Source organism: Zingiber officinale, chromosome 9A (genome assembly GCF_018446385.1).
Source record: "Zingiber officinale cultivar Zhangliang chromosome 9A, Zo_v1.1, whole genome shotgun sequence".
Taxonomy (NCBI): domain Eukaryota; kingdom Viridiplantae; phylum Streptophyta; class Magnoliopsida; order Zingiberales; family Zingiberaceae; genus Zingiber; species Zingiber officinale.
In genome coordinates this window covers 26,406,732-26,417,733 of record NC_056002.1, presented here as the reverse complement: position 1 = coordinate 26,417,733, position 11,002 = coordinate 26,406,732, and positions in this window count along the sequence as shown.

Here is an 11,002-nt window from a genome sequence, read left to right as displayed (position 1 = left end):
AGTAAAATCTAACATTCGGGTCAAGTCACTCCAAAAGGAGATAACACCCCTTAAGGAAATGACTAACCTAGTCTCTTGATCGAGTCTGTTCAAGTTGGAACTTCAACTCAAGTCCAACAATTTGAGGAAGAAAATTCCAACTTAAAAAGTCAAGTCAAGGAACTTAGGGACTCGTTGTAGGATCGATACGCACTAGAGGCGGGAGGGGGTGAATAACATTCGTGGCTTTCATGCTCGTTTAAAATTGATTGAGTAAAATGATAGTGAAATAAAAATAGAAATAAAGGAAGAGACAACACTAACATACCAAGAGTTACTTAGTTCAGAGCTTGTGGAGACTCCTACTCCAAGGCTCGCACGTGAGAGTACTTTCAACGAGCAAGTACTAATCAATCCGATGATTACAAGAATAATTACAACTTAAGTACATGCAATTTGAAATGTAAACAATACTAACAACTTGGAGAATCAGATCTTTAGCGCAATTGTCATCAGAGCAGCTTTTGGGCATCGAGGAGGCATTTTTTGAGCATCCTGAAGAAGCGAAAGTTGTTCGGAATATTATTGTCAAGACACTGGTCAAAGGCTACTTTTATAATCTGTTCTGGGCACTTGGACCTCCTCCCGAGCGCCTGGATAGTGCTGACATGGAGTGCTCTCATCAAAAGTCGATCGGTAAAAGTTATTCGCTTCTGGGCACCCGAACCATGATGTAGGCCCATCCAATCCTCACGCTCCAGCTCGGCAAAGAGATAACTTTGGTGGTCTGGGTGCCCAGACAACAATGTTTTGCCAACTTCAATTTCCTACAAAATAAGGTTAGTCCAAGAAAATAATATGTAAGGAATAACAAGATTTGGTAGCCTTAGGACTGTCGGTCCTGACTTTGAGTTTCACTGAAACTCTAGGTCAGACCGATGCCTACTGTTCTCTTTTTGGGAAATAATGCATCCTCACCTACTCCTCTTAGGAGAATTTACCTTTTGATAGATTGATCCTTCAGACCGTCTGGACTTTTGCTCAGTGTCCGAGACTTCAGGTCTTCATGCTGAATGTCTGATCCATGACTCATCCAATCTTCCACCTGGTGTCCGCGACCCCTAGGATTTTCACATAGAGTCCTCGATTCTAGGATTTCACCCAAAGTCCTTGACCTGTCGAGACTTTACCCAGCCCCCCCGACCAAGACTTCGTTAACTAACCACAACTAGGACTTTCCACCTGCCTAACCATAGCTAGGACTTTCCACCTGCCTAGCTGCAGCTAGGACTTTCCTTTGCCTATGATCACTTAGGACTTTCCTTGACACTTAGTTCAATTTGTTAGATAATAAGACAGCTTAACTTTGAACCCTTTTCCATAATCAAAACTTAGGTTCGATTGTTTGGTGCTCCTTCCACCAACACTCGTTAGAACAGTTCACTTTTGGTTCCAAAAATCTTGACCTGATTCTTGGAAAATAAAAAGTCATATATAATGGATCCAGACACAGATATAAGGCCAAACATAAATTTAAATCTTACTTTTCCTTAGTTAATCAAATCAATAGAAAACCGGTCCAAGCATATGCCCATAAGTCTAATTTAATTAATTAAGTTAGACTTAATCAATATTTCATCCCCAAGGATCAAATTTACTACATTGATAGACTTTATCGAGCCTATGATCCAGGGGGAGCCAATAAAAAGATTACTTTTGTTATTAAATAGAATTACGTGATGCTTGATTTACCGCTTTCTTTAGTTATGCTTAGATTAGGATAAGTAAGGACTTAGGCTTGATCAACACTTGATTAATTAGACCAAGGATTCTTAGGAGAAAAATTAAATATTTAATTTTTTTAAAAAGGTTTGTCTAGAAGTGATTGTTGCTCCAATATCCAAGAAGATCTAGTGTCTTGCCATGACCTAGAAGTCAATTATCGAAATGGATGTTTAATTGACTAACTATTAAACCTTAGTTTAATTCAAATGTAAATTAATTCTTAGATTTTAATCTAAATTATAGATAAAATTAACCATCTCACAAAACTTATAAGGTTCCCTGATTGACAATTTAGAAAAAAGGTGAGATGGATTTAAATTTAAAATTAGTTAATTAATCCTTAAATCAAATCAAATATAATTAAAACTTAAATCAAATCAAAGCTAATTTAAATTTAAATCTAATCAAACTTAATTAAAATTAAAAAAACCCATAATTATTAATAAATTTTTAAAACTTAATTATTTTTTAAAAAATTAAAAAGTTTAAACTTAAATATTTTTTAAAATTTAAACTTAAATATTTTTTAAATTTTCAAACTTAAATATTTTTAAAATTCAAACTTAAATATTTTTTAAAATTTTAAACTTAATTTTTTTTTTTACTTTCAAACTTAAATATTTTTAAAATTTAAACTTAAATATTCTAAAATTTAAACTTAAATATTCTGAAATCCAAACTTAAATATTATGAAATTTAAATTTAAATATTTTTTCCTTAAACTTATAGATTTTTCAAATTTAGAGAAAATATTATCAAATTTTAAAATTAAGATTAACTTAACTTCATCTCATACAAATCCGCAAGTTTAATATGTTTGATAACATAGAATAGGTGAGATGAAAAATCAGAAAAGTAGATAATCATTAAACTTATTTTTACATGCTTGGACTCTAGGATCATGGCCATTAATTAAGAAATTAATCAAAGTATTAATTAAATTACTTAAGTTCACTGTCCCTTACAAATTATTTAAACTTTTTTAAGAGTGAGAGAAATAGGGGGTTAAAAATTTATCAAAAATTAAATATTTTTAAAAATTAAGTTTTTTTAGAGTTATATTTCACAAGAAAGTTTATAAGTTATGTTCTTTTAAAATCAATTACTTCTTCAAAATTTTAACAGAAATTCTTTTTTAAAGCTATGTATTCAACTAAATATTTTTTTACAAGGAAAATCTTTTTAAAGCTAAATAAGAAATCCTTTTCAAAGCTAAGTATTTAGCTAAGTATTTTACAAAAAAAATATTTTTCAAAGCTAAGTGTTTAGCTAAGTATTTTTCAAAGAAATTCTTTTTAAAGTGAAATATTTAGCTAAGTGTTTTTTTAAAAGAACTCTTTTAAAGATAAACATTTTTTCAAAAAGAAAGTTAAGTGACACTTTAAAGGGGAGTTTAAGGAAAAAAGATTAAAATTTGGCTTTTCAAATTTAAATTTTTTTACAAATTAACAATTTTTCTCTCTACTTAATACTCTTTTTGATATATGTCAAAGGGGGAGAGAAAGGTTAAAGTTAAGTCAAAACATAACTTAAGTTAAAATATATGTTTTTGATCTCTTATATTAAGGGGAGCATGTTTACTTACATAACTTTTTTTTGCCATAAATTAAGGGGGAGCATTTTTACTTTGTTATGTTGACACATTATTTCATTTATGCTCAAATTCTTTACTTATGCTACATTATTTTTTTTATACTTTATTTAACTTTAAACTATGTTGTCATAATTAAAAAGAGGGAAATTGTAGATGCAGGAAGCACCAAATGATCAAACCTAAGTTTTGATCATGGCAAAGGGTTTAAAGTTAAGATTTTTTTATTGTTCTAACAAGTTAAACTCAGTGTATAGAAAGTCCTAAGTCATCTTAGGTAAAAGAAAGTCCTAGTTAAGACTAGGCAGAAGGAAAGTCCTAGCTGCGATTAGGCAATGAAGTCTTAATCCGAGGACTGGGCAAAGTCTTGGTGGGTCAAGGACATTAGGTAAAATCCTAAAGTCGAGGGCACTAGGTGAAAGTCTTGAGGGTCGCGGACACCTAGTCGAAGACTAGACGGGTCGGGGCTCGGATGTCCAACATAAAGTCTTAATATCTCAGACGCTGAAAAAAATTCAGACGGTTTGGAGGACTAGTCTGGCTAAATGTAATCTCTCTTGAGAGAAGTAGGTGAGGATGTGTTCCCCAAAGAGGGAATAGTAGGCGTTAGTCTAACGTACAGTTTCAGAAAAACTCAAAGTCAGGACTATACAGTTTAGAGGCTATCAAAACTTATTTTTTTTATATATTTATTAACTAGACTAACTCTAGATTTGGAAAAAAAATTGGTTCGGGCACCCAAAATCTGAGTGCCCACCTAGGCAGGCTTCGTAGAGGAGGACCCCAGGCGGGTGCCTAGTTAGGCACCTGGATGGTCCGGACGTCCGGAGTTGCTCCAGTCACCCGGACTACCAAAACTCATTGACACGCTTAGCTAGAGTGCGACGATTGACCGACCAACGTCAGCGGTCCAAGTGCTCGGAGGGGGTCTATGTCAGTATGATGTTTTGATTAGAGCTCACTATGTCAGTATAGTCCAAGTACCCGGGGGAGGGGGGGATCTATGCGCTCAGATGGAGCTATAAAAGGAATCTTTGACCCGCAGCTTGAATAGATCATTCCAAACATCTTCCTCTTTTGTCGCTGCCCCGAAAAATCCTCTACGACGCTCAAAAGCTGCTATAATGATGTCTACATTCAAGATCCGCTTTTAAGTTGCCGGTATTGTTTAATTTCAAAGTTACTTGTACTTAAATTGTAAATTCGCTTGTGTAACTTTCCGATTAACTAGTGATTGCCTAACAAAAGCACTCTCACATACGGGCCTTGGAGTAGGAGTTGCCACAGACTCCGAACAAAGTAAATCTTGGCTTGTTAGCATTGCTTTATTTTCCATCTCCTTATATTCCACTGTGTTCTATTCGATCGTGTTTTAAACAAAAAGTGAGAAGGCCATGAGCGCTATTTATCCCCTCCCCCTCTAGCGCTTTCGATCCTACAGGCAGACCCTGCCACAAGTTGTGACGCTAGCCACAACCACTCGTGTTAGGGTAGGGCTCTTTGACTTGGTCTTTTTACTTCCTATTTCACTCCAATCTTCATTCCTGTCATCCAAAATACATAAGAGCAGTATCTAAGAACAATAAAATATGAAGATGAAGCTTAAAATTAAGTTATCTCAGATTATGCATGTAATAGTAGGTCGAATGTAGTGTGAAAATATGATAAAAAACCTATATACTTCACACTTATCAACCTCTTTACTTAATAGTATTAATCTAACATTAGTAAGTAATTGAGATAACTCTAGAGATTGTATGACCAGGAGACCCTTAGTGACAAAGGGTATCCCTTTAACCAGACTTTTTAGGGTTCTTTCTTTACTTAATGGTGTTGAAATTGATGTAAACTCTTTAGTGTGATCTTCATGAGGTCATGCCAGTATTTGGTTAGAATTCCTACAAGAGTGTAAACATGGAGGTAAGGTGATGAACAATTCATAAAGACATTCACTATCATCATAATAAATCGAAATCTTGGAATCATCCTCAAATCCAACTTCTCTCCCTTCTCTCTTGCTCTCACTTGCTTTCTCTCTCTCCCCCCTCTTTCTAGTTCTCTTGCATTCGTGAAACCAACTTTTGATCGTTTAGATGACTTACTTTATGAAATTGACTAATGTTTAATCAATAGTCCTTATAAGATCAATATTTTTATAACTTGACGACATTCCATGCACATGCAGATTAACAACACAGATTAAGAAATATAATAGTACTACATATCCTGAATATCATATCTATAAATTTGAAAATACTTCTTTGTTACATCAGTATATGGATGACATCAAGTGTCAAGTTTTCTTGACCACACTCTCGAGCTAGGTGTAAAAATGGTTTAGTTGACTCCTTGCCTCTTATATTCAAACTTTTGAGGAGTTAAAGTTGTCTCCATGTAATACTTCGCAACTAGTTGAAGATACCAAAAATCGCTGCTTGATTTGTTCGCCCTCAGACAAAAATTCAAAGAACCTCTGAAAGAATATTTGTGACGGTTTAATCTAGTGACCATGGATGCTTCTCTGGTTACCCCAGAGGTAAAGGTCAGTGCTTTCTCACAAGGTTTGATCGATGGAAATTTTTTTAGGTCTTTGGTGAAAAAATCTCCATCCAACTTCGAAGGATTACAAGTATGGAAACTTAAGTATATTCAAGTGAGCGGGCCCAAACAACAAAACAAAAAGCGAACTTCATTTCTCGTTTCTGCTCAACCCGAATGCAGGGCACCTCCGCCACCTTTGTGGAACTGAGAATTCACAAATGGAAGAGGAAAGGGTGGTGCAGATGGTGGAAGTGGTCTCGACTCTTGAATCTGGTCAAAGGATTCTCGAGGAGGGTCATTATTGCACTTATCATCAATCAAATACTGACTCCACTTGAGAATGCCAACAATACGGGAGGGAGATAATACAAGTAGTTGATCAGCGAAAGGTCAACCATATTTGGCTCAATAAAAGATCTCCTAAGCCCCACAAGCGCCATCACCATTCCTTTTCTAAGGATGTAACGCCCGAAAATTCTCAAACTTGCATTAGAATTATTCTATAATTTTTCTGGAATTTTTAGATATTTTTCCGGAATTTTCCGAGTAGCGGAAGTAGCAAAAGTAATTAGATAAGCAAAATGGTTTAAGCGGGAATCGAACCCGGGACCTCTCGGGTCCGCTAAACCTTTAGTTAGCCTTAGTAACCGGTGAACCCAGCAGGGCCGTGCTGAAAGAAAGAGGAACTAATTATATTTATATTAGAGTTGGGTTCAATAATCCACTTAATATAAATTAAGAACTTAAGTTGAGTTTGGTTTAATTTGGTTCGGCAGCCCTCTCCTCACAAAACCTCACGCCACTTTCTTTCTCCAAACCCTCACGCCAAACACCTCTCTTCTCTTCCTCCTTCTCTCGGCGCCACACCAAGAAGACCTAGGGTTCTCTCCCTAGGGCCCCAAGGTCACTTTCCGGCGACGATTTCAGCACAAGGACGTTCCCCTCCGCGAGTAGAGCACGTGGACGCGAGCGAATCGTCGGGAAGTCGTCTCCACCGGAATTTCTAGCGATTAGATTTGTAAGAAATCTAGCACACAAGGTAAGAAACCCCTCACCTGCAGTATAATAGCTTCCGTTTGAGTTTTTATGCTTTAGTTAGGATGTATGCGGATTTTTATCGATATCTAGGGTGTATTTAACTCTCTTCGCAGATTAGGGATTTAGTTGAGCACCTCTAGATGGGCCGGGTACGTCTTCCCTCTTCAGATAGGAGGTTAGACATTGTCGGGTGCCTAGAGGTGGTCTCCCTAAAAGGGAGAAAAGTTAGAGCATCCTAGGTGCTCGATTAAATGTCTAGCTCAGTAATAGACAGTTTAAATAACTTATTAAATGCACTAGAAGCATTTAAAACAGCAAATTAGTTTATTTCAACTTATGTAGGACTACAGTCCAATGGGTGGGCTCCCACAGTCGCCTCTAGGTTCAGACAACCTAGTTCTAGGTTCAGATAACCTAGATTTAGCAAAATAAGTATATAGCATTCAGTATTTTACTTTCAGCAGTGGCACTGTACCGGATTAGATATCCACTGGGCTGGACTCCCATAGTCGTCCCTAGGTTTAGCTAACCTAGTAAACCCTACCAGATTCGGACCTTGCAATCCGGAGTTTGGATAGGGATGCGCGCATGGCAAGTACAGTTGTCAGGGCCCATCAGCAGCATGTTTAGTATTTTCACTTATTATATGTATAGCTTTTCAAATTCACAATCAGTATGTGAGTTCAGCTTCGTTTCAGTACCAGCTCAGTTAGTTTAGTACAGATCATGATCAGTTTAGTTCAGTTCCATGATTTGGTTTCAGTTTCAGTTTTCATGCTCAGCTCTATTTTCGCAAGTATGATAGCTTGTGTTCAGTTCTTGATTGCTATGCTTGTATGATCACATGCCATGCCATGTTTAGCCTAGTCAGTGTATTTCAAATAGCATGCTTTAAAAACAATATCTGCATCGTATGCATGTTTTTGTGAGGTAGATGGTTTCTTACTAAGCTTTTTAGCTTACAGATGCTACTTTTCTTATACTGCAAATACAGGTAAAAGAAAAGTGGACTAGTGGAGGCTGGAGGGCAATGCAGATCAAGATGTGTGTGGGAGGAACCTGGAATAATGATCCGAGGGATCTAGCAAGTTTATCTTATGTTTTAGAATATTTAGCAAGTTAACTGCCTTACAACTTTAGAGAGTTATCTATCAGAACATTGTTAGTTGTTTTTCAGCACTTAGCGTGGTTACTTGTCATGAAGTAATGAATCATATCTCACATCATGTTTAGTATGTTAGCCATTACCTAGTAGAACGTTCATTTAGCTTTTATGGTGTTGTATAATGATTTTGGCACGCATCAGTGCTGATATCAGAGTTTCTGACACGAAATCAGAAACCCCTGATCGGTCAGCAGATCGATCAGGGGGTCTCGGATCGGTCGGTAGACCGATCAGGGAGCTGGTTTCGGCAGTCCTAACTCTCTGTTCGCAGCTGGATCGTTCGGCAGATCGATCCAGCCGCGAACAGAAAGAATCCCGATAGTTGGATCGCGAACAACACACCACTGATCGGTCAGCTGACCGATCAGTGAGCCACTGGATTGGTCAGTCCGACCGATCAGTGAGCCACTGGATCGGTCAGTCCGACCAATCAGTGAGGTCCTGGATCGGTCGGCAGACCGATCCAGGTGCGTACAGGAACTCTAGTGAATCATGGATCGGTCAGTCGACCGATCCAAAGGTCTTCCCCGTGCTAGTGTCAGTGGACCGATCAGAAGTCCGGTGTCAGTGGTAAATACCTCCCCTAGCATGTGTACAATTATTAGGTACATGTAGAACATTCAGTTACAGCGTTCCCAGCAATTAGATTAGCAAAATTTTAATAAACCCAGTTTTCCGCACAGCATATAGACAGCAGAAACTGTAGCGACCGGCCTTACAACTTAGTAGTAGAAGGCGGGTCGTTACAGAGTGGTATCAGAGCAGTGTTCCATACTTCCTACATACACATCAGCATTGTATCTGCAGCTTCCAAGTAAGAATACCTCTACTCTCCTTATTGTTCTTGCTTTCTAGTTACAGTTCATGTTTATATGCCTACTGCTTGTTAGTATATGATAGTTTTTAAACATGATATTAGTAGTTATATAACTGTGATTACATTAGTTATGTTACGTTCTCTATGTCTTTAGAAATGGCACGAGGACGCCCAGCTAGAAGGGCACTAGCTACTGAGCCCCAGCAAGAGGCAGACAGTTCAGTGCCTCCTCCAGACCTTACAGCATTAGTGGCTCAGCTAGCTGAACAGCAACAGGAAATAGTCACCTTAAAGGCTAATCAGCAGAATACCCCCACAGTCACCCCGGAACCGAATTTGACGACTCCGGTAGTCTTAGAGGTTCCACCAGCTCAGCCTACAGCACCAGCACCAGCACCAGCAGCCCCAGCAGCTGAGCTAAGAAAGGAAGCCTATCTGATCCAGTGGCAGCGAGTCAAGCCAGAGAATTTCTTAAGCACTAGTGAACCATGGGATGCACAAGCCTGGTTCAAAACACTGGAGAGCACGATGGAGCTTCTGGACTGGCCAGAACACGAGAAGGTGAAGTGTGCCTTCTTATGCCTGACAGGAGACGCACGCATGTGGTGGGAAAGAATCAGAACGAAGCGCCCAGTGAACCAGATGTTATGGGCTGACTTCGAGAAGGAATTCTTCGAGGAGTTCTTTCACATACGGGTTACCAACCGTCACTACGACGAGTTCACTGAGTTTCGTCAGGGAAACCTTTCAGTTAAGGAAGCCGTGAAGAAATTCAACAAGTTGGCTCGTCTATTCCCAGAGCTAGTCAGCACAGAGAAGGAACGAATCCGGTTGATGCTCAAGATGCTGAGGCCAGAGATAGCAGTGAACGTGGCTGGTGGCATACATAGGCCACAAACCACAGAGGAGTTAGTGAGCAGTGCCTTGACCACAGAGCATTACCAGAACAGCATAAAGCAGCAGAAGCAAGTCTCCTCAGAGTCCAAAGGCCAAGGAAACTCTCACACTCAAAAACAGCAAAGCCACAGCTCTAACTGGAAAGGGAACTCCAACAGCAAGCGCAAATCAGGGAGTGACCCAAAAGGAGGACCATCTAGCAAGCGACCCAGCTATCCAAAGTGTGCTACTTGTGGGAAATTCCACCCAGGGGTTTGTCGCAAGGGCACACGAGGATGCTTTGAATGTGGACAAGAAGGGCACATGGCCAAGCAGTGCCCAAACAAGACCGGTCTTCCTCAGCCACAGCAGATTCAGTATGCAGGCCAGCCAGCTCAGTTATATCAGATGCAGGCCGCTCTAGAAGGTCTACTTATCAGCCAGGGTAGATTAGAAGCCCCTCCAGCGATGGCGAATGCGAGGATCTACTCACTCACCAGAGAGGACGCAGCCAATGCCTCGACAGTTGTCATAGGTCAGATTAACATTTTACAGTGTAGTGCTACTGTTCTATTTGATACTGGGGCAACCCATTCATATATAGTCAGGATATTCTCCGAAAAGTTAGAAATACCCTCAGAAGTACTTAGTGGTCAGTTTATGACGGCCCTACCTTCAGGAGAGATCATGGCATCCACGCACTGGCTCAGAGCAGTGCCGGTCATTATAGCAGACAGAGAGCTCTTTGTGATCTGATAGTGCTAGAGATGACCGACTATGACATGATCTTTGGAATGAACTTTCTGATCAGATACGGTGCTACCATAGAGTGCCGTAAATAGAAAGTCATCTTCCAACCTGAAGCGGCAGTGCAGTTTGAATACAGCGGAGAACCAAAGAGAAAGGCCAAGAAGTTTCTCTCAGCTATGAAAGCACAGAAGCTACTGGATTCAGGATGTACAGGATTCCTAGCACACGTAGTCAACGCCAGCCGGGACAAGAACCAACAGCTAGCAGAGGTTCGAGTCGTATGTGACTACCCAGCAGTCTTCCCTGAAGAGTTACCAGGCTTAACACCAGACAGGGAGATTGACTTTGAGATAGAGCTCATCCCCGGTACAAATCCTATCTCCAAAGCACCTTACCGCATGGCTCCAGCAGAACTAAGAGAACTTCATGAGCAACTACAGGAGCTGCTTGACAAAGGCTT